Raw genomic sequence first — 24,171 nt, 5'->3', positions numbered from 1 at the left:
TTATGTGTGAAAATATTTACATTATTCAAGTGCAGAACGGGGTCCAGCCTGACTACCATGCGCGCGCATCGAAAAAGCGCCATCTTCCAAAATCTTCCACTTCCGGGAGTGTCGAGAAACGAGAAACTGAACTACAACTGGAACTATTGTACGTGAGTATTCCATCTTTTAAGAACTGTGTGTGGAATTGTACGTCAGAATTTTCTGCAATAATGTAGCCCCTTGGGCGTTGTGATGGTTGAGGGCTGGCACAATGTCAATAGCAGCAAGCCTTGACACACCGAATTTCTGCCCCAAAATATGAAACTGCCAAGCCAGGCCCGCCCACTACCCTATACTAGCCTTTGGAGTCTGTAAACGATTCTCCATAAGCCACAGCAATTTCATGCATTTTTCTCTCTTTGAAATCATTTCCTGAGACCCAAGTTTGCTTTTCGAACAAGCTGTGGGGTCGATTCCAGGACAGGCGATACATTTTTGGATTGATTTTGGATGAGTTTGGTAAGGATAAGTGTGGCCCTGCGGGCTGGCCCCTGCGCTGTGTGTTGAACCATGGATCTATTTTTTACATCCATGGTTGAACAAGCCTCCAACCACATGAGGCCCTTAGCTGGTGTAACACAAAGCCCTGCCACGGAGAGCTATATGTGAGCTTGTGAAGGATAACTTTAGTAAAGAATCAAGGGAATAGCTTCACGGGTTCAGTCTAGTTGTGCACTGAATACCGATACCTATATCAATTCTAAATTGAAATGATTTTGAAAGTAGCTACGGGGGTAATCAACATGCAACAGGTGGTTATAGGAAGAAGTGCAGTGCATTTGGCCGGGGTCAGGTTGTCAATGGTTCAGATGCCGTCAACTGGCGAATTTCGTAAATTTACAAATCGTCATCACACATGTTTCAAAGGCTGATATATCGATTTTGTATTTTTTGACCATGACCTAAACCTTTTGAGGGGAAAGTAGAGCTGTTTGTAACTGACCTCACATTGGCATTTGCGGAAAATATGCCCTCCCACTGAATTTTGGGCACACTGTCCATGTAGCCGACAATGAGATGCTAATGATATGCGTAGTGTACAAGTTTAAGGTCTCCTCGACTAATTTTCAGCTGGATACTCACTTTCTACTATTTTTATAGTATTTTATACTAAGTCACAGACTTATTCTACCTGCAGCTTAAAACTGATAGTGACTTTGTATCTCATTCTGTACTATTTTTTATAGTATTTGATAGCCGGTATTGGACAGTTCGTGTTCGTGTCAGCTACATAGACAATCTGCCGAATTTTGATGACCACTGCCTTCAAGTATCTGTGGTCTACCAGTTCCCAACTCTCCACAACAGTTCAAGCTCCCCACTGCCCTCTTTGTGCCACTGAAACTCCTGATCTCTTTATGTACAAGATTGCATATATTTTTTTTCATAAAAGGACAAAAGAAAGCTAGTGTTTATTTTGTACTGAAACTATTTTCCGGTACTCACTGCAAGAAATGTTCTCCTGCCCATTGTAAAGACTGAAATTTCTTCCACACCCACTGTAAATATTGTCTTTTCTCCCCACCTGCTGATTAATTTTTAAATTTTTGTTTTTCTGCTGAAAAACTCTGCACAAACACCTTTTTGCATGAACAGCTTCGTTGGCGGCACCTTATGCTTTCCCAAATTTAACAGATCTCATCATCATCATTACTAATGACAATTGAAATTTGGCCAAGTTGGTGTATTACCCAGAAATGCTTTCAGCAGGGTTCTCCACAAGGGGATTGATAGAGCCACCTCTCTGTTTTTTTCCCCAAGCAATCTGGTCATGTAGTAACGATACAAACGAATACATTTTCCACATTATCAGAATATGCAAATTATACATTTTGTGTAAATTAGCCTTCCTTGTTGTCCCAAACCTGAAGAGAACACTGATTTTACTTGTTGATTTTGGACTGAGATGGATTGTGAATATTATTGCCTTGTGTATTACTGGTTGATATATTTAGCTAAATGCATATTTTCTCCAAGTTGATTGTAAACCATAGCCTTATTGTGTTGGAGGGTGTTCACACCATGAGTATAATGACTATCTCAGACAGAGGTCACATCATTAAGCAGGAAGACCATGTATTTCTAATACCTGAATGTATTGCCAACTTCAAAGTTGGGGATAATAATAATAATAATAATAATAATAATGGGTTCTCATAGCGCACATATCCACAAGCACATGTGACCAAGGTGCTTTACAATTATTATAATTACCCCTGGTCACTGGACCTAATTTGATATCACTCCACCCCCTGGGGAGCAAACAACAGCTCACATATCCAGCACAGCTAAACGTACACATTAAAACCACTGTCCTACCAGGTACCCATCACTCCTGGGTTGGGAAAAGCAATGAGGAATAAAGTGCCTCGCTCAAGGACACAACACCATGGCCATGCTGGGGCTCAAACTAACCATCCATTTCCTGTGATCGTGCATCCACTGCTCTAGTCACTGGCCCATGATGCCTCCACAATGAGGGATGACTTTCAGTTTGTGGGATGTACAACACTTGGCATTAGATTCCTGGGTTGTGTGGACCATGGGATAAATACAAGTACCATGATCTTACTTTAGACAGCTCCATGTAAAAAAGCAGGCTTTAGCGAGACACCAATAGAATGTGGTATCATTTGGAGGTCGAGTTACCTGCAATATTAGAGTAACTGCAAGGTTGATGAAGATTTTAATAGCAGAAATGGCAAATCAATTTTATTAGTCCTTTGGGCACTGTGGGCCCAAAGTAATAATGTGATGGTGCGGCCAATATGCCCAATGTAGTGGGCCGTATGCCGTGGACGCAGGTATCTCAGAAACGCTTCAGTAACTTTTTCTGAAATTTGGTCTGATGGTCACTTGGGCATGTATCTCAAACGGTCTTTTTTTTTGTTTTTTGATTGAATTATTTTAAAGTAACTTTTTTAGCTTTTTTGTGAAAACCACTATTTTCAATTTTTCCTCAAAACCACTGATTTGATTATTGTGATATTTGGCATGGGTGTTCGTTTAGTTGAAATGCTGTCAGAAATGTTCAAAATTTGGTGATACATGCCTTGTATTATTTTTAAACAATATTTTTATCCATTTTTAGTTTATATTTACTTGATTTTTACTCACTTTTGCTAAAGCTACCGTCTGTGCATGCGCACAAATGTAGTACAAAATCTGAGTGGAAGAATCGATACGGACGCCATCTTGTTTCTCGGTCTGGTCAAATTTTTTTACGTTTTAAACGTTTTAGTGTGTATTTCAATATGTTTCATAGTTATGAAGTTGACAGTGATGCACTTTTACGGCTGTTGTGTATTTTTTGGTACGAAAGGCGCCTTTGATCGACTGAAGAATGATGGCCTCCGTAGGCGATAATCACCGGGCCAGCTACTGAGGAGGCAATCCACAGGCCGTATAGGTCAGGGGCACTCTCAGAACCAGAGTTCTTATCGCGCGTTCGCTCATAAGTATCTCTGGCACAGGCTGATTAATATTCATGTGACCTCGAGGTCATTGGAACGTCAATGAACTACTTTTTTACCTGTCACGCACTGTAGCCATGGTATTGCCACAGTAACGCGCCGCAGTTTGAATTCGTTCCAGCACGCGCACAGTTAATATCTACAAATTCAAATAAAAACGCCATTTTCTCTTTTCAGTGTTTATTTATTGTTCTTTCTTTTGAGTATTCATATATACGGCCTTGGTAAATAACTTCGAGTGCAGGAGGGGTCACAATTCAAGAAAATACATCATCAGCAGACGATACAGGGGATTTGCCCAAAGGTCAGAACAGGTCAAAGCCTTGTTTCTTCCCGAATAATTACACTATTTAAAAGTAGTTCCAATGGTAATTATATTTTTCCAGTTCGTGTTTTGCTATAAACTTATAGTAATTAGTTTTCAAACCGATGAACATTTTTGCATGGAGGATGGACTTTGTATTTTCAGCTAGTTCGTCACAGTGTCGGTTTTCGAGCTGACTTCCGGTTTGCGGATTGGTATATGGTGATTTACCACGTAAACAGGACACCTGTGGCAGAGTCACTTATCGCCGAATCGAGCACATCGGGAATTGTGGGTAATGCGCGATAAGATGACTCTGCCTGGAGATTGGGTCAGGGGCTCACTTAGGGGGAACCACTTAATTTCGGGGGGGGGGGTATGGTGGAGATTTTGAGAGGAAAGAATTGTCACAGGTGAAATAGAAGAAAAAAATTAAACCTCATAAAAAAATCTCATAACAGACAGAAGTAAAAAAGAATTGTCACAATAACCTTGAAATGAGCAAAATGTTGGAAACTTCATCCTCATGTATACTTTGCTGGCATGCTGCCATAGGCGGCACAAAGTGCTCCCATACCCACTTCCCTACCCCCCCCCCCCCCCCCCCCCGAGAAATCAGATAGTTCTCCCCTTAATACGCGCATGCGCATATAACAAATTGCAAGCTTCAAGGACTTCGAAGAATCAAACTGATGCCTTACACCGTCTTTGTTTCTCAGTCTGTTGTGAATTTTGACGTTTTAAAATTTTGAGCGTGTATTTGATGATGTTTTGTTAATATGAGGTTCACAGTGATGGTACTTTTGATGCTGTCGTGTATTTTTTGGCACGAAACGCTCCTTCGATAGACTGAAGAATGATGGCCTCCGTACTCAGTACTCACCCGGTACCGGCGAATCCATTGCTTTAGCAAGGCAATCGCACCGGCGGCCCGTACTAATAGCTGGGTTAGAGCGAGGGAACGCTCTCTCCTTCTTCCTCCATGTCATAACTATAAGCGTCGTTTTATGTTGATGTACATGTACTGTCCTTTCGACACAATGGATAACTTTTAGTTTTCTGTTGCTTATTTTGGGTAATTTTGTCCGTTGTGCGTTGATTTTGACATCATTGTTGACTTCGATCACTAAAAACAGTGTGTGCTTATGTGTTGACCGATTTACCAAGGAAGTACGCGCACTTCAGAATCACGGCAAAATCCGACATGGCAATTTGGCGTGATCATCAGATCATTCATGATCCGAGATTGCACTTTAGCAAGGTCACGATAACTTAAGTTGTTTGTTTCACTGTTGTTACCTATATATTTCCACTAAAAGACCATCAGAATTTCCTCGTGGCTACTTGAAATCGTGCACTGGCATGCATGTAATTGTCAACATCACTATGCTTGAATGTAGTAGACTCAGACACTCATACTATGAATTACATCGACTGTCACTGCATATTGCATATGTGTGCAAGTCACTCCGTATCATATCAAAATAATGTAGTTATTGCGACCTTTGGAGCTGCCAGAAGCCAGAATTTACAGTTAGGCCTAACGAGAAAGTTATCTTACATGTAAAACTCAGTTCTACTCTAAACAAAGTGGAAGCTATGTTGTATAAATATTTTGTACCTATCACTGTGTCAGAAAATCAGAAGGAAACAACCAGTCAGAGAAACTGTGGTCAGGATGATGCTGTCCAACAATTTTAATAGTTGTCTCTTGGCACACACCAGATACTCATGACTGTAAAACAACATTTCCATATCATTGTAGGCCTATATTCAGTTTGTTATATTTAGTTTGCTTTTCACCATATTGTATGTCCTTCCCTGCACTACGCAATTCAAAATTAAATGTTGTTTTTGCCTATACATATTTGAGGGGTAAGCTTATATAGTCTCATAAATCAAAGATGCACTGTTGACCTACAGTGTCCAAACTTTTTTTCATTGAACGTGTATTGTAGATAGGTGTACACTCCAAATACTATGTACAAGTGTGGTGAGTGTAACAAGCACATGTTTTCTAGTCAATGGCCCAAATTTATTTTCTATTTGATGGACAATAAATACATGTGTAATCAATGCCAACAATCCAGTTTAAGTAATTTGGTTTAGATTAGCCATGGTCAGGTATGTAAGGGTGCCGGAAATCGACAAGTGCGGGGACAAAGTGAGGGCTAGCACAATCAAAGTGCGAGCGAATGTGAGGGCTTGAAGTGAGGGCTCTCACAATCGAAGTGCCAGCAAATGTGAGGGCTTGAAGTGAGGGCTCTCATAATCAAAGTGAGAGCGTATTTGAGGGTTGAGACTTGCGAAAATCAGTACTAAATTCACCTTGATCGAATGAAGACTTGTGATCAAAGTCACTGCTAAAAGCGCGATACGATCTCCACTTAAATGTAAACGGCGCAGCCCTGTGTATGAGCATGCATGGAGCTACAGCATCGATCGAAGCTTCACGATATGAGCGAACGGCTATTAAAGTACATGACGTCCCTGACGGAAAAAATTGTCAAACACCGTAAAAATATGAATGAGGCATTTTGTAATCTTTACATCGTTGAGTTTCTTGAAGAATATAATGTGTGGCTGATTTTAAAAATCGGCGACTGACTGATCGGACAGGGATCGCACATTCATAGTGCTTATCAAAGTGAAATCAAACGCTATATGTGCGACAGGCAGAAATATTAAAACATCAGTCATCGCCATGATTAGGTTATACACTGTCAGGACTGAAAAACACTTTCTTGTAAAGCTTTTAAACTTGAGACAAGCCCATCGGGGGATTATCGTTATTGAAATTAATGCCATGACAATAATGACACACGACTGATCACGTCGTTCAAAATCTCAAGTGTCTCTCGACACTCATGAAGGCGCGACTTTACACAATTTTTAAATAACGGGTATTTACAATCTAGTATCGAAGTTTGACATATCGACAATTTTGGGACTATAGAATCGATACTAGAATCGAATGAACTGCGGTTGTCCCATGGGAAGCCGCGTCTGTGTAACCGCCGATGTTCACCGGCGTTTTGGGGGACTGTAATATCGATACTACACGATACCAGAATAAATTGCTTGGTGCCATGGCACGCCCGGTCTGTTAAATCGACGATATTTACCCGATATTTATCGGCGATTTGGGGATTCTAATATCGATATTAGACGATACTTGAATGACTTGCCCTGTGCCTCGGCACGCCGGATCCATGAAATCTCCGATATTTACCCTATATTTTTCGGCGATTTGGGGACTCTAATATTGTAGGGAATGGAAATCCGACAGAAATAATGCAAAACAGATAGTATATTTTCTGTTTATTATCTAGGGTTCTGTACACATATTACTAATGACGATTTCACAGCGTCAGTTTATCTATTAGTTTATTTGTAGTTAAATGAAGCCATAACATGCAAATCTGACCTTTCCGTTGTTTTTTATTTTATGTCAACTTTGACATTTAACTTTGGTCGTAGACCCTCGAGAAAAACTGTGATCTTCATCGTTACCAGAACATTCACCATGACTGGTATCAAAAAACCCTCAAAATTCTCTGTGTCATTACTCGGAACGTGCCATGCAAGAGCAAAGTGTACATATTCAGAACGTCAGTTTGATCGTCAATGCGATTCAGTGTTAAGTACGAAGTATTGTTGTCAGGGACCGCTTGGCAAATAAACTTAATATATTCCAAGATAGATCGCATAAAAAAACACAAAAACAGCAGTTGCCTGTCCCGTTTTTCTCGAGGGTCTATGCTTTGGTGTATATATAGAAGTAGAACCACGGAATAAAATATGTGTTGTAGCAGAATTACAGAACACATCGTGTCTGCTTGTCTGTCCATCAGTCACACCAAGACGAATTTCCCTTCGCCACAAATATCGATACTAAACGATACTAGAATGACTTGCCCTGTGCCTTACAGTTCTGGTCAAACCCTACAGTTCTGGTCAAACCCGACTTCTAAGGACTGACTCTAGCTTCGATACTAGACAATACTAGATTCTGTCAAATCGCAAGTAAATATCCGATACATATCTAAGATTTCACTACCTTACAGTTCTGGTCAAACCCGACTTCTGAGAAATGACTCTAGCTTCGATACTAGACGATAATAGATTCTGTCAAATCGCAAGTAAATATCCGATATATATGGGAGATTTCACCACCTTACAGTTCTGGCCAAACCCGACTTCCAAGGACTGACTCTAGCTTCGATACTAGACGATACTAGATTTTGTCAAATCTCAGGTAAATATCCGATATATATCGGAGATTTCACCACCTCACAGGTTGTGCGTCATGGTAGCGTCAGGGTTCAGGTGTCCGACTTTAACGTGTTCATCGGGTCGATGGCATATTCAAGCCAAATACCGTGATGTAATATTTTTAGACTCATACTCTCGCCATTGCTGCATTGGTAAGGTTGAAAAAATACGCGGAGTGAGTCTTTGAGGTCGGCAGTATTGCTCTGTCTTATTTATTGTTGACAGTACAACAGGCTTAATCTTGAAAGTCTGAAAATTTTCAACGGTGAGTTTTAGTTACACGTTCAGTATTTTACGCGTGCGCCCCTTCGGAAGCAAACACTTCGACTTTTATACAAGCTGATAACTTGCTCCAGACCATGACAATAATTAAGTGTCTAGTTATGACGTTTGGCCAATTTCAAGATTAAACTGCAATGATCATTTCCATCTAACACAAATTAGAATGACGGTACGCTGAGAGACCACACCCGATATTGACACATGGGAGAGAGAGAGAGAGAGAGAGAGAGAGAGAGAGAGAGAGAGAGAGAGAGAGAGTTACGTATTTTACTGGGAAATAGCAACTGCGTTCAGTTGAAATATGTTTCAACACCACCTTTCTTACGATCGACTAAGTCTAGGTTGTTGTAAACGTAAATGCACAAAATGTCTTTGGCATCCTACATGCCTGTGACAGAGTTTATGTTTATCTCAAGGCTGATACACGATGCATGCATAGGACGGTGATGCATATTCGTTTTACAGCAAGTGATTCGGTCGCGATGTGTTGCTCGCCGATAGATCGCTTGTTCTAATCATCAAGTCGTTGGCTTAAAAGTTTCAGAGCCAGAGACGGCACAAGCATTTCCGCTACAGACAAACAACGTATGAATGTCATGCAAGGTCGCAGAGCTTTCTGATTATATAGTATGAAACAAAGGAGACAGTCAAATTTCTATCTAATGACTGGTCAATCGCTGACTACACAGAGATAGCTATGATTTCTGTGACAATATAATTGACCATGAGATTGATTCAGTGAACAATATTCAAGGGCTTGTTGACCAAAATGGCATTCTTTATTGAGGTAAAATATCCATCATTGTTAACAAAATGTAAAGGTTACAAGCATTCATGACCGCTGATATTCTGATGCAATTGATCTTTTGAAATGATTATCAAACTTTGTGTACAGAGAAAATAAAAAGCATACTGTAAGTACAAACGTAAAAAAGAATTTGTCATTTGCTGTTGTCTGATTTCTCAGTTTTAGTAGCTATTGAATTTTTTTATCCTCAAAAAATCAATCATAGAGAACCAGACAAGTCTCCAAAAATACATTTTCCCATGATCTTACTTTATCTGATGAACAAGCCACTCTAAAAATTCTTCAAAAAAGTTTCCTCTTTCTTCGAAAATTCTCCGACAAAAACTCGCATACGACGCCATGTCGGATAAACAGTATCAGAGTTAACTTGCCCAGGTCGTGAACTGGTTTGACTGAAGTCACATTTATCAGTCGCGCTATAGTCGTACAATGGTACCAGAAGAGGTATCGCTCGCTTGAGTTGCATGTATTGATAATAAAAAGGATATCTGTTATATTTGATATGCAATGACTAAAAAAACACGAAAAGGTTAACTAAAAAGACGGAAGTGATGTAATGGGTCATGATCTACGCAGGTCATTGTGTACTCGTTCCGCGCTCAGCCGTTCAACTGTACATAGCTCTGCATGGCAGGGGCTGTGTGTTCCCGGCGTTATGGCCTCCCAATGTGGTGGGACGCCACAACGCCGGGAACACACAGCCCTGCCATGCAGAGCTAAACTGTTCACAGAGCTATGCCGCACCGCGACTGTGTTCTGGAGATAGTAAGTTTTTATTCAACGTTGAAAACGACTTTGACTCTCATTTTTTCGTATGTCTGAGCCCGAATTTGATCGGTTCAAGGCGCCCCTCACTTCAAGCCCTCACATTCGCTCGCACTTCGATTGTGAGAGCCCTCACTTCAAGCCCTCACATTTGCTCGCACTTCGGTTGTGAGAGCCCTCACTTCAAGCCCTCACATTCGCTCGCACTTTGATTGTGCTGGCCCTCACTTTGGCCCCGCACTTGTCGATTCCGGCACCCTTACATACCTCCCATGGTCCATTATATTACAATAGCTTGTGGCTAAATTTTCTCCCCTTCTGTATTATATAAGTTCACCGTTTCCTGTTTCAGATATTGTTGATCCTATTGAGTCCCATCTCTTATTCTAATTCACTTTCACACATATCAAGGCTGTTGATACTTAGATTCCACGTTTGAACTTATGCTGGAGCAGTAACCAACAACAAATAACTTTCATTTATGTCCAAACAATTTGACTTTTTGCCAAATTTCACATTTATGACAAATAATAAACAGTAAGGAGGGTACAAAGGACGTCAGTGCCCCCAGGCCCCATGTTTCCTTTAAATACAGTATCGCTATAAAACAGCTCAATATTGGAAGACCCCATTTTAGATCATGTTTGGGAAAATTTTACAAACCCAATCTTCAATGATTGGGCCTTAATCTCTGGAATTAGAATGTCACACTCTTACCAAAAATTGTTCCCCTTCAAACTGTATCTTGAGGCCAGCATGAATATCATCTTCAGCTTTTAAGTCAAAATTGTCCCTGACAGTGATACAGAAAACATGCACGAGCTTCTGAATTTAACCTTTTCAAACTGCAAACCATAGGCCCTCTACAAAACTCCCAAACATAAACTATCAATGGGTATTGTGGACCTGTAGACAGGGAATTTGGGTAAATAGGTGAAGATAGTTTATTATATTTCATGCAACAGTTCCATTGAACTTTGCTCATTACAAATTATCTGACTTAAAAATTTTTCTGTTTTTTTCCAGCTTGAGCACCTAAAGAGTCAAGAGAAAATTTAACAGTAGCTGGAGGACAAAACTGACAATAGATCTTTTTCTTGACCAGCCTAAGTGTCACAAAATCAGTTTTAGAAGTGTTTGCCGCTACTAACAATTGGATATGTCATCAAAATTCAACAAGGAGGTAAGTTGAGAAATTTGCCAGATATTTTATTTGCAAAGTACATGTACCTCCGTTTCTATTTTGGGGAACTTTTGTTTGGTTTTAGGATAGTTTTGGGTAATGTTTGTAAGTCAAAAGTAATCAATACCTTCTTACTTTCAAGCACTGATTTTTAAATATCAATGACTGGTATGACAAATGTACTATAATTATTCTCTTTTTACATAGCATCCGTCAATTGTTATTGAGAAGGACCCAATTCCTGAATTACCAAGGCAGGGCAAACTATTTCACTGTCCGCTATGCTCAATACAGAAGTATAAACCCACCACCCGGGGTGACAAAGTTTTGAGTCACCTCGATACACATCATCTCATTGGTGTAAAACATGAAGGTAATCAGTATGAAAGAATCCTTAAATTTGTCCATTGAAGTCCAACAGGCCCTGCCAGGAAAGTATTTAAAATCTGAAGGAGAGGTCCAACCATTTCTTAGTTTCTGGTTTCAGAATCATTCGTTTGCTTAGCATAAACTGGAAAATATGTGAGATACAGAATTCAGTGGCTGGTAGTTCTATTCTTGATGGTAGGGTACACATGGTATGTTTTAAGGAATGTTAATTATGAAGATTGCAAGTAAACATTAGTAACATACACGTAGTTCTCAAGAAGTATACAAGTTTGAAAGCAAAGAAACTGTTCACTGGTATTGAATGCATTTTAGAAGTTGGTTGTGTCTCCAAAACGTCAAAGAGGTAGCAGATTAAAATAACTTATTGCTATCACTTTAATTCACTTACATCTTTGCATTTAATTTGCCAATTTTTAGATTCTGGAGTCATTGTACTTGGTTGTCATCTCCTATGTCGTGAGGAGAAAAAAGACAAACATGCCCATTACCACTGTCCATTATGCAGAACAACGATTGCCAGAAAGAAGGATTTTGAGGTGCACGTGGGGAATTGCTTGCAAATTTCAGCTGGTAAAGTATACTGATAATGGTTTTGCTTTCCTCATGTACATGTATATCATATTAGTTCTCATGGTTTAGAAGTTTTTCTGATAACAAACATGTTTCTGTTTTCTGTTTTAAATTCCTGAACATATAGCTTAAAGGGAAACCTAAGTCCAGCGACATTGACCGTTTATCCCTTCCAAAATCACCCTTGAATAAAATGCAGCTCAAATTTGCAACATAATTGCACGCGCTGATGACTACGGCGCGACGAAAAGAGAAGTTGAAGTAGACGACATTTATGAAAATGAGCTCGGAATCCCATGGGCGCGAAAGGGCTCATGGGAGAAGCGCGCGTGACGTCATCGACGATACAGACGATTGTAGCTTGCAGCTGGAGGAGTACCGTTAACAGTTCAGCGCGTTCGTAAGACGACTCTGGAGAGTTCGGACAGCGATATTTCTTACATCGAGTATTACTTTTCCCCGACTGAAATCAAACCATACTAATTTGAACCAATATATGTAATAATGGGAAAGCATCTCCACACATCGTTCATAATTCCGCGGAGGGAGTCACTGTGCTTGTACAGACCCCGAACTGGATCGGAGACACTGCAGCTGAGTGACTCTGCGATCCTTCAGCGCTACGTTTCTAAACAGAGTTTTCTTTATCAGTCGCTTAAAATTAATTTTTGGTTCGTGAATGATACGTAAGTCGAGCTTGGCCAGATCTTTAAGGTTGCGAAATCTTCGATATATATCGGAAAATATTTATTCGCAATTTGACAAATGTATAGTGTCGCCTTTTTTTCGAAGTTGGTGTCGAACTTAGGAAGTCAGGCTTACTCAGATCTACAAAGTGATGAAATCTCCGATATAATGGATATTTGCCCGCTATTTAAACAATAGTATCGTCTATCTAGAATGTATTTCATACAAGACCAGCCAAAACTCTCGATGATGTCCGATATGTCCTCTGTTCAAGTCCCGATCGCCAAGTAAAATGTATTACATGTAAAGAATGTAATTCGTGCAAGGCGCTCCCCAACTCACGGTGATATCCGATCGGCCCTCTCGACGGAGTTCCGATTGTAGTGTATGAAAGTCGTGTGGAAATTTAATGAAAAAATCCTTTAAATGTAAAAATGTATTTCGTGCATGAATAATTCTAATAATGTAAAACATATTCTTGACTATCGGCCACGGATGCTATGAACTAAGAGTCGGACAGAGGAGGTCGGGTGGTCAGAACTGTTAGGCACGTGGTGAAATCTCCGATATACATCAGATATTTACCCACATTTTGACAAAGTATCGTCTAGTATCAGAGTTATGATGTCCAAAGTCGCCGATATTTATCGGATAAATATCCTTGATTTCGCAGACCCGGCGTGCCGACACCACACAGTGCACGTAAATCTAGTATCGTCTGGTATCGATATCGATATTAGCCTGGGAGTGAGTCCCGGCGCAATTTATATAATATCGGCGATTTCTCAGACCCGGTGTGCCGATCGAGACACATCATTCTCGACCGTGGGCCATCCGGGTACTTGCGGATTCTTACGTCATTTTTGCGTCACCGTGACAGCGCCGTTGGAAGTCCGAATTTTTCAACACCAAAGAAATATTTAAAGTTTCAATATACATAAATGACATAACTTTTAGTTCTGCTTTTTTCCACACAATTTCTGTATCATTCGCTCTTCTGTATCGTCTGATCTCTCATTCACCTCGCTCGTATGCGTTTCACCTATTGACGTCTCTCCGCGGTCGAGAATAGGCAAGAAGTCATTGCAGTATCTTGTAATATCAATATTACGAAATTGCCTATATTTATTGGGTATATAAGGGCGATTTCGCAGATCCGGGCTGTCGAGATGAGAGACGCTTTGTGTAGTTTCGTCTTTTCGGATTTTAGAGTCCCGAAATCGCCAATATTAACATTTATCTGGTTAAAACCGGCGATAGTAGGCTGACTCAGCATGTCAAGATACGAACCGCATTGTGTAGTATCGTCTTGTATCGGTATCAGAGTCCCGAAATCACTTATAAAACAATCATCCTGAAAGAAGTAGAACATAACTTTGTATCTTTTGAGATTTTAAAACTCGCCCGACTTTCTTTAGCCACTGTCTTCGAAAAAGCTGTTCTGTGGGACGACGATAAAAGCTGACTCCGTTTGTTCTTCCTTGAGTGATTTTTGCACTCAACTGAACAACAATTAATCATTTTTATGTTACTGAGCATTAAAGAGTCGTAACGTGCAGAACTGCACTCCTGCAGTCATAGACTCCAATGCTTTGGTAAGCGGTCACTCACGTTCGTGTATCACCGATGACGTCACGCACGCTTCTCCCATGAGCCCTTTCGCGCCCATGGGATTCCGAGCTCATTTCCATAAATGTCGTCTACTTCAACGTCTCTTTTCGTCGCTCCGTAGTCGTCGGCGCGTGCAATTATGTTGCAAATTTGAGCTGCATTTTATTCAAGGGTGATTTTGGAAGGGATAAACGGTCAATGTCGCTGGACTTAGGTTTCCCTTTAAGAGTAATTGAACCAAAAGTTGTCATGGTGCTAGGCTGCTTACCTCCAGGTGTATTTATGTGGCAAATGTAAGGAAATCATCTCTAGGGATAATAGTGAATCGCCATAGGGCTTACTATGAACTTTGTATTATTCACTGTATTCCACTCCTTAAACAGAACCACCCTTGGACGGAGACAATCATGACAGTGAACCAGATGGCGTTCAGAGTTCAGAGATGGAGAAAGATAGTGTACTCAGGAATGAAGACAGTGGTTACTTTGGGAGCATGGAATGCGTTGATGGGGAGCAAACAGGTATAGATACTAATCCTGCCCCAGTAGAATCAGTCTGCTGTGAAGAGGACAAATTGAACCCAATCCTGTACATCACTACAAGAAGACTACCTCCCAACCTGTTGAAGAACATGAAGGCAGCCAAGGCTACCATGGTGCTCAAATGATGGGTTTGAAGACAGTGAGTATATACTTTACAGTCCTGGTTGGAAAATTAGGGAATTTCATTCATTATGTGAGCATTGGACGTTACAGTTTCGGTGTACTCTGCAAATCTCTGCCAGTGTACACAGGCCACTCAAGGGTTAATTAAGTTTTAGCAAGAAAAAATTGTAAAAAATACTGGTATACATGCAAATAAGACATCTTATATCCATTAACTTCAAGGCACAATATGCAAATAGCATGTTTGTTTTCTTTTTCACAAGAAAATGTCATTTTAACATCGGGATTTCTTTTTATTGCTTCTTTCATTATAATAGGAAAATCAATATTCTGCACTTTCACCCAAAGTAGCTTACCAAACCCATACGGATCGACTGAATACTTCCACTCAAAGCAGAGACAGTTCACCTTATCGAGTAAGTAAAGTCCTTGTTTCACTGTTGAAACTAAAGTGTGCACTGTTAGGGGTCAATTCATATTGCAGTTTTTTGTCAGTAATCATTTGAAGTTTGACTTTTCCTCTCTTCATTGTATTACCTAGCAATGATTTGTTCTTCCAATATACGCCACTGACAGCAAAGATGTGGTGACAAAACGTCAGTTTTGTAAGGTGTTTTGATAAAAGGACATGGAATGACATTCCTCAACCTTTTCAAGGATGAAACTTTTTTTGTCTTTGCTACACTCTTCCTCAAAAACCAACTGTGATACATACAGAAGTAAGCAAACTGAGATCAAACTTGACTAAATGCTAAAACTCACCAATCAAGTGGTGATTCTAAGATACTGCAAAACTTACTCCTGATGGTGTGAACACATGATTTTCATGCTATTTTGAGATTTATCAGTGTTGCAGCCAGGAGTTTTAGATCAGGGGACACTATGTCCCACTACCATTTATTTTTGGCGACATTTTGTACATTTTGGGGACAACAAGCAGTTGTCAATCAAATTTTGCATTATTTCGTAACACATTAGTTTCACTGAACAAAATTCAAGCTACCGGGACCGCGTCGCTATGCTTGAATTTCAGGCAATTGAAGCAGTATACCATATCTGCCGCAAATCAGAGCTCAGACGGACTACAGTCAAGCAAATTATGATATCAAGTGCAGCGTTTTAATTACTTTTAATCATATAGCTAGCTCCGAAAGTACGTAAGTGTAAGCCTCAAAATAATTATGCAAAACAAAGATCATCGTCAGTAACAGATATTACTTGTATACTACACCCATCACAGTCGACTCACGAGTGCGCCCGAGGTGACCCGCAGTACGCAAGAGTGCGGGACAACGGGTTCCGTTTGGGGGACATTGTCGCAAGGGCGCGTCCTGGCGGCAACACTGGATAAATGACTATTTTACAAATAAATAAACAGAAATATTGCAAAGTAGTATGCCCCAATATTTTATGTATGTTCATTTAGTAGTTACAGTGTTTTTCTGTCATTTTTGGCTCATATTTGGTATATGTATATATACCAAAGAGAGCTTATATGGTGAGTTGGCAGTGTCTGTATGTCTGCATGTATGTATCTTAATATGTGCAAATGTATGTCCGTCCACATCAAAAACTCCAAAACCGCAGCACCTACATCTTAGTATTAGGTGTACAGGTGCACCTTAGGGCGGAGATGTGAATTTGTTCAAATGAACATGTCAGTTTCAAAAATATGCAAATGAGGGGAAAAAAGGGAAAATCCTACAAATTGCTAAGATTTGCTAAACCAGATTTTGTTGAAAATTCATATGCAGGTTTTTATGGTAACTTTAGTTCAAACTGTGGTGAAATTTGATAACTGTATTTTTGGAGCAATTTTTCCTGTTTTCGGTCAAAATTCTTTTTCTCTGAAACTGCTGGTCCCATTGCTTTGAAACTTGGTATGCATGATCCTAGTGTTGGCCTCTTAGATTTGTTCAAATTGTAGTGAAATTTTAATATTTTATATCCTGGGGAGGTGGGGGAGAGGATCTGGAAGATTTTCGAAAAAAAAAAGATTCCAAGCAAATGTTAATGGAAAAAAAAGTAGCCAGAGAAGGTTGACAAAAAGAAGAGGCGGGAGAGTGGGAAAGAAATAATTTACAATGGATCAGGCACAAAAAAAATGCTACCCCATCAATTTTCCAGAATCCCCCCCCTCCCCTAGATATCACCACTAATGTCTTTGTGCACACAGTTAACAGTGCAGTGTATTTCAGTTGAAAATGCCAACTCGGGTCAGGATTTAAAAGTTCAAGTTCACCACAATTAAAATTCTTAAGTTGATCTCAATGCCATCACCCTTGTGTAATATTGGTTTTTGTTAGTTGTTCCAAAAGTGGATGCACCAGATGTACTGGAAGAAAGCAATGCTTATTTTTCCCAGTGGTGTTTCTGAGTTCATGGTTGTATGTTGAAATCTCTCCATGTATCTAGTCTATCTGTTGGCAAAATGTAACCATTGGTTGCATGTTATACATTTTAATCAGTGTCATCTATTGTTCATGAAAATTCAAGAAAAGTTTGCTGTATGCCTGTAAAAGATGACATATTTGTCAACACATTTAAGCTGCCTTGCCGGTTGATTGTCTTAAGAATGATCATATAAATTGAAAGAGGACAAGAAACTAATCAAATTGATGTAATATATTCACCCTGTACTGGTATAACTATTTATAATTTTATCCAGCTCTTTGTTATATGTTTATCACTCTCCACTAGCCAAGGTGTAGGGGCGAATGTCATCACTCTGTGCATGTCAGTCAGTCTGTATATGTCCATCCATCCTTCCGTCAGTCTTTCTGTAAACCAAGTTTGTGGAGCTCATAATGGAATAATTTCCATATTAAATGTAGCCAGCTTCGGAATGATTAGATGTTATCTATTATCACATGCACAAGCCAAGTTTGTCGTCTCCGAACAAAAATACGGGATTTATTCTCTGGTCGTTCTGCAAGTATGTCACGACAACCCACATCTATGTCATCAATTTTGGTGCGTCGGACCTTTTTTTGCGGCGATCTTCAGTATGTTTGTAAATGTAAACAACATGGCGGCCGAATTTTCTCCCATGATCAAAATGTGCCTGACGTGAAATTATCACAAACATTAGTCATTATTATTAGAGGCTGACAATACATCAACTGGGCAAATTTTGAGACCTCGTGTTTTAGTTTTGTCGCCGATATGCATGGGGGTTCGTATTCGTATGGACCCTGCCGACGCCTGAACTTTCGACGCACTGTGTACTTTCATGCGGTAGACTAGACCACGGTAGACATACGGTTTCCACTGCAACAAGGGGGTCAAGTGCGGTGTCCATGCCTCCAAAAGTCATGTAATGAAATCGATATTTTCACAGACTACGACATTAATAATCCGAACAATGTAAACACAAGAGTGTACCGCCTGTATATTCCGAAGGAATTACATGAATAATTTGCGGAAACAACGAACTCGAAGCTGGTCGCATTTTGTGGGTTCGGTAAGCATTGCAAACAGGGTCAGGTGCGACGTTTACAGTGTTCGCGCCGTCGAGATTCAGTCGATATTTGTTCCCGAAAAATAGCGTATCTTCGTCTGTGATAAATTTCTAGGCCTATGCTATCTTTGAAATAGAGTATAACTTTGCGGAAGGTACGTGTAGACCGAGAGGTCCTCTGGCATTTGCTCCATACAAGAACGAACGTGAACGCTGTGTTCCTCGCTCACACATGCAACGGACAAGTGGAAATGATCGACAACTTGCGCATGGCGTACCGATATTATTCCTAAAGTAGTTCAAAAGTTTAAACACGGAATCGTCATGGAAAACTTCTTTTATTTTGCAAAAAATAATGAATTCTTGGTTTGTGCATGTGATAAGTATATTATTCCCTGGTATTTTTCTTCGTTCAGCGAAGGAAAATACTTGTGACATAATGACTGTGTTACCACTCGTCTTCGATTTGTGGTGACACAGTCATTACATCACGAGTATTTTCCTTGGCTGAACAAAGAAAAATATTAGGGAATAATATCTAATAATGCAATGGAATCTTGTAGATGTTGATAAAAGAATAAGAAAAGACAATATGATTTCATAATCTGAAATAGTTCTATTGATAAGAAAATAATTACATTGTTATTTGGTACATATGGTAGGAGGGACAATATATGTGATATTTTGGTCAATAAGCATGACATTGGTATACACATACATGTATTTTTGAATTTTTCCCAATTTTTGGTCTAAAGGTTTATGTTCAGCAAGTAAATATCAGATACCAGGTATCAAATTTGGATTTTAAGTTTTTAAGAATCATCTGATTACCATATATCAAAATATTGATGAAATTTGGATAAGTAAGTATGAATTGAAAATAGAAGTTTGGTGCAGCTGACAAACTGTTTTACAAAAAAAATAACATTGAAATATCTATATGTTGTTTTTAAAAGAATTTGGGGTATAGATCTAGTAATTTGGGCAAAGTTTTGCCTGTTTTATTTTTAAAAATGTCAAATATGATATTTTGAAGTCCCTGGTCCATTTGCAAAAAACAGAGAATTGTTGCACATTTTACCTTACAGTGTGTATTTGTGGTAGACACACACAACTGTAAATTAGTATTTGTTGAAGTGAAGTCAACATTACTTAAAAAATACTAATGAGCAACAAAAGTGTAAACGTGGTGAAAATCTCAACAGACATTGTTCAGATTGGCAAGGCAGCCAACATACTATATTGTACAAAAAGTGTTGCATGGAAGTCACCATGAGTGAATCTAAAAGAAGTTGTGGTATACAGATCTTGGAAACAACCAGCCTTTCATTTACAAGATTCAGGATAACATAAGTATATTCACAAAAAGTGTCATCTGTATAGACAGTAAAGTTTGCTGCTTAATCCAACAAGGTCAGGTTATTAATCACCAACTCTTACATCTGTGGATGTAAATATGACAATTTTGTATGAAAAAAATGCTTGGAAATTTGGTTTGAAAGGTTTTTGTTTCTTTCCATTGTCATATTGTATATTTATGGAATTGTTTGTCTGTGTAAGTCAAGTAATGGCTTCTATACAAATCCCTGGTTTGATGCTTTTAAATTTGGTTAGAAGGGCTTTAAAAAAGATATACAATACGGTATGTGATGCCACAGGCTTCTTGGTCTATGTATAGGTTTGTGTTTGGAAGTTTCCCATTTGTCTATGATGCTGCCGTGCTTGTTTAACTTGATGGCAGCTTTGAACATACCATTATCATGTAAGTGTGGCAGCATCATCAACAGTGGAAGCTCTAAAGAATGCACATTATTACATGTTGCCTTAGTCTTAGGTTGTGCAAGCATAGACCGTAGAGGGACATATTGTCTCCATTAATTCTATGCAATACAATATTATATTATAAGGGACATGTTTAGTTTGGTATGGCAGATTGATCATAATGATGATGCAATAGGTATTGTATAAGTGTGTGTGATCAACGGTTGCAACAGTTGCCAACCTTTTAATACTTCAATGGACGGTGCATCAAAATTTGTTCAAATGCACTTGACTATGAATATCACAAGCTAAGGTCCATAGAATCTATTAAATATCGTGTATACACTCATTCTTGCTTGCCACATGTAACCAAATGTGAGCAAAGTGTCATTGACGCTATTTTTTAAGCATTATACACACCCAAGCATGTATGTGTTGATGTATTGCAATGGAGCAATCATTTGTTCTTGTCGTAAAATTATTCAAGCAATAGTCATTTTTATTTAAAATGGTGACATTGCTTTCATTTGTTCTCCATTGCCGAACTGAAAAACAGAATTTTAGCTTTTGATATATGTAGGCTCTACATTAAAATATTATGTGGTGTCGTACTATTTCAGGTGGATGATGGGGATCATAAACCTTCATCCTTTGATGACAAAGTTGAAGCAGAGATGGCACCACAAATGATGACTGAATTCACTCGGAAAAAAGTTGTAGGTAAGTCTTTTTTTGCATCATACACGTAATAGATGGAATATTTTATGTGCAAGTCATTTAGCAACAGTAACCTTTTTGTTATTTGCACTGCCTACTTCACTTCACTTCAGACTGTGCTGATACATCAATTAACATAAAAGTTACGTTGAATTTCTGGAGTGCAATGTTCTTTCACATACCGTACATTAATGCTTTGGCCATAACAACAGTACATAAACTCACTGTTTGACACATTTACTGTTGACTATAAAACCAGCATAGCATAAACCACAGTCTAAGTTAACAGTTGTGTTCTTTGATCAATCATGTCAAGACAGAAAATTGGGTGTTCCACATTGCGTACATATACCTTTCTAAGCATGTGTATTCTCTACATTTTTACTGAGCTTCTGGGAGAATTATCATTCACGCATCAGTATAACAATAAATTATCAAATGTAAGTTACACTTTTTACATATGTATGCTCTTGATTTGATGTTGACAGAAAATAAGTTACAGAGCTCAATACATTTTTCATACCAAAATTCCTTTACTTCACTGCACAGAGAATGAGTAGTTTATTGACTGCAATTAATACATAGTTGTTGTTGTTCGATAAAATTTCCATGGTAGTCAAAACAGACTTGTAAATAAATTATACAGAAATTGATACAGTAGTCTTTGTATCGGTATCATATTCATAACAAAAATATTACAGGGACAGCCATATTTTCATTTAATAGCTTTCATTGCACACTTGGTGATTGAAAAAATTGGCTTCTATGTCCTCTCAATTCCATTCTGAATACTTTAACAGAATGTACATGTATGGTGGACAATACAGTCATTCATATTATTCGGGCATTGTTTATTCCACATCGATTCTTTTCTGTCATTAATTTTTCATCAATGTCATTGTGTTTTTGGGCTTACATTGAAGCAGATATTGTCAACTACTGATGTTCAAACATGGTTCGAAATTTCATTTTTCATCTGTTGCATTTTGCATGTCTTCCTTAGCGGATCACATCATTGGTTGCATCGCACAATGCTATTCAAATTTTCATCTGTTTGCATCACCGCATGTGTAGATCTTGACTAGACTTTCCATTAGTTTGAAATGATCAGTCCAGTCTGCAAAATTTCTTTGAGATTAGCAAAATAATATTGTATGCAAAGAATATTGTTTCTATGAACATTCTTCTTGTCCCAGTATATCTGCTGTATCATGATTTTATATGGCTGACTTTGGTATGTATTGCACAATCAGGGCAATGAATATTCTATATAAAGAGTTGTTTTCGTTTGCCTTGCATTCTGAAACAATATACTTTGTGTATATAACAAATAACATGTTCTGCTTCTGATATTGGTTAGATCGATTCTCAGAGATTCAAAACATTGAGCATGGAATAGATAGCCCTTATATTAATTATCATGTTAATCCTAATTAAGGCTTTGTTCTGTCTTCAGGCAATCCTGTAAAGATGGATACTTCATTCCAGGATGAGGGTCACAGTCTAGTAGAAAACACACATACCGGTGTGAAGGCTGATCGTCTGCATGATAAGGTGATGTGACATCGTATGTGATTGCCATGCTTACTTTATAATTGGTGAAGTCAGGTCAACACACTGACAGTCAAAATTCTTTACAGCTCGATTTTTTCGCAAATGTGTAAGAAAGTGATATTTACTCTTACATTCTGATTATCAGGTCCCTTGACAATAAATAGCTCTTTTGTACTAATTACAAAATATAACTTAATTGTTGCTACATAACCAGTTTGATATCCAATGTTGCTTGTCGGGTATTTCAGTGAGTCCTAAGCCTCTTTCTGTAGAAATTTGTGTACTGTATATTTATGAAATTTTGACATACAGAGTTTCGAGGCTGCAAGTGGACACAGTTACCATGAATGATTTGTAATAATTTGCTTTGTGATTGCCTCTCTGTATGTACGTATACACACATACCAACATAGAGTGTAATTGTCTGCTTATCTTTCACTTATTTACTTGATTGTCTTACATTCTTTACATGCACAGAGTGAGGAAGATGACATGCCAGATACTGACATGTTGGATATTTGTTGCATGGAAAGTCAACAAATAGTGAGGGAAAGATTTCCGTACTTTCAGGTATGACAGCATAACGTTTTGAGAAGACATTTTAAGGCCAATGTCTTAATTACCTTTTGCATTTGTATTTGCAAACATGTATATTCCTCTTGCGATCATCAGATTATCTGTTTTTGTTTGCTTCAAATGCACTCCACTTGTGCTACCCACATGGTCTGAAGTATATGTTTAGTCAGAGTAGAATTCATTAAACATTACTTTTGAAATTGTTATATCTTGACCTTTGAATCATCTTTTCAGAAGTAGGTCAGCTGCTGAGTGGTGTTGAACTCTAGTCTCTTGCGAGATCAGTTGGTACATATACCATAGTTTGCAAAGTTATGTCATGACGAAAAGTTGCTGTATACCTTTAATTAAACTTTTGCGCTCATAAGTTTTATCTCTACATTTTGTAAAACAGATGTCCATGAATGATTTTTCAAATTTTCATTTTACAAACTTAAGTTGACATGGTCAATATCCATTTTAAGGTAGTTTACGTCTTGAAACTGAAGGATAAGCTTTTCCTCAAATATTCCCTAAACAAACTCTTCAATCATTCCTTTCAAAAGTCTAAAATAACAATTGGGGTCACCGTGCATATTTTGGAGATAGATAAACAAATTACCCCATATTAACCGATATTTGAGATTCAAAATGGCTGCCATCCGGTGTTAACTCTATGGGAAAATTACATTCTCAAAAATAAGATGATGAAAACATTTTTACTCCATTAGCTTCAAAATGAGCCTCATAAGTGGTATACCTAAAAAGTAAAAATTGAGCATATGAATTTTTGTTCCCAAGGTGCATTCTACCATAAGATTTATTAGTTTCATTGTCAGTGGTGCCCTCTAATAAACACGTCTTTCTGAAAAACGCGTCAATTTGGCAAACTGTGGAAAGTTCTTTGCGTCTATCTTTATATGTAAACCAAAAATTTGCTTGTGCCACTGTTGCAGGCAATTTGTTTGCATCATGGCGTCATTGTCATCACTTAGATACCAGTGTTAACTAGAATTTCTTTCTGTTCTGTTTTTTTTTTTTAGCTGAACTTCAACTCCTGGATCCTTTC

At 38.6% G+C, this 24,171-nt stretch overlaps 1 long non-coding RNA gene across 2 annotated transcripts; it reads left to right on the top strand.

Moving 5' to 3' along the window:
- LOC139119216 (uncharacterized) lies at nt 1–11,489 on the top strand. Of its 2 annotated transcripts, none has more exons than XR_011548875.1 (3): nt 1–152; nt 10,976–11,132; nt 11,340–11,489. It is a non-coding gene; the product is annotated as an uncharacterized lncRNA (long non-coding RNA). The 2 variants fall into 2 exon arrangements; XR_011548876.1 differs by having other exon boundaries at nt 9–148.
- The last annotated feature ends 12,682 nt before the right edge of the window (nt 11,490–24,171 follow it).

This window comes from Ptychodera flava, chromosome 19 (assembly GCF_041260155.1).
Source record: "Ptychodera flava strain L36383 chromosome 19, AS_Pfla_20210202, whole genome shotgun sequence".
Classification (NCBI taxonomy): Eukaryota; Metazoa; Hemichordata; class Enteropneusta; family Ptychoderidae; genus Ptychodera; species Ptychodera flava.
The sequence above is the reverse complement of the archived record's forward strand: the minus strand, read 5'-3'. Positions and strand labels throughout refer to the sequence as shown.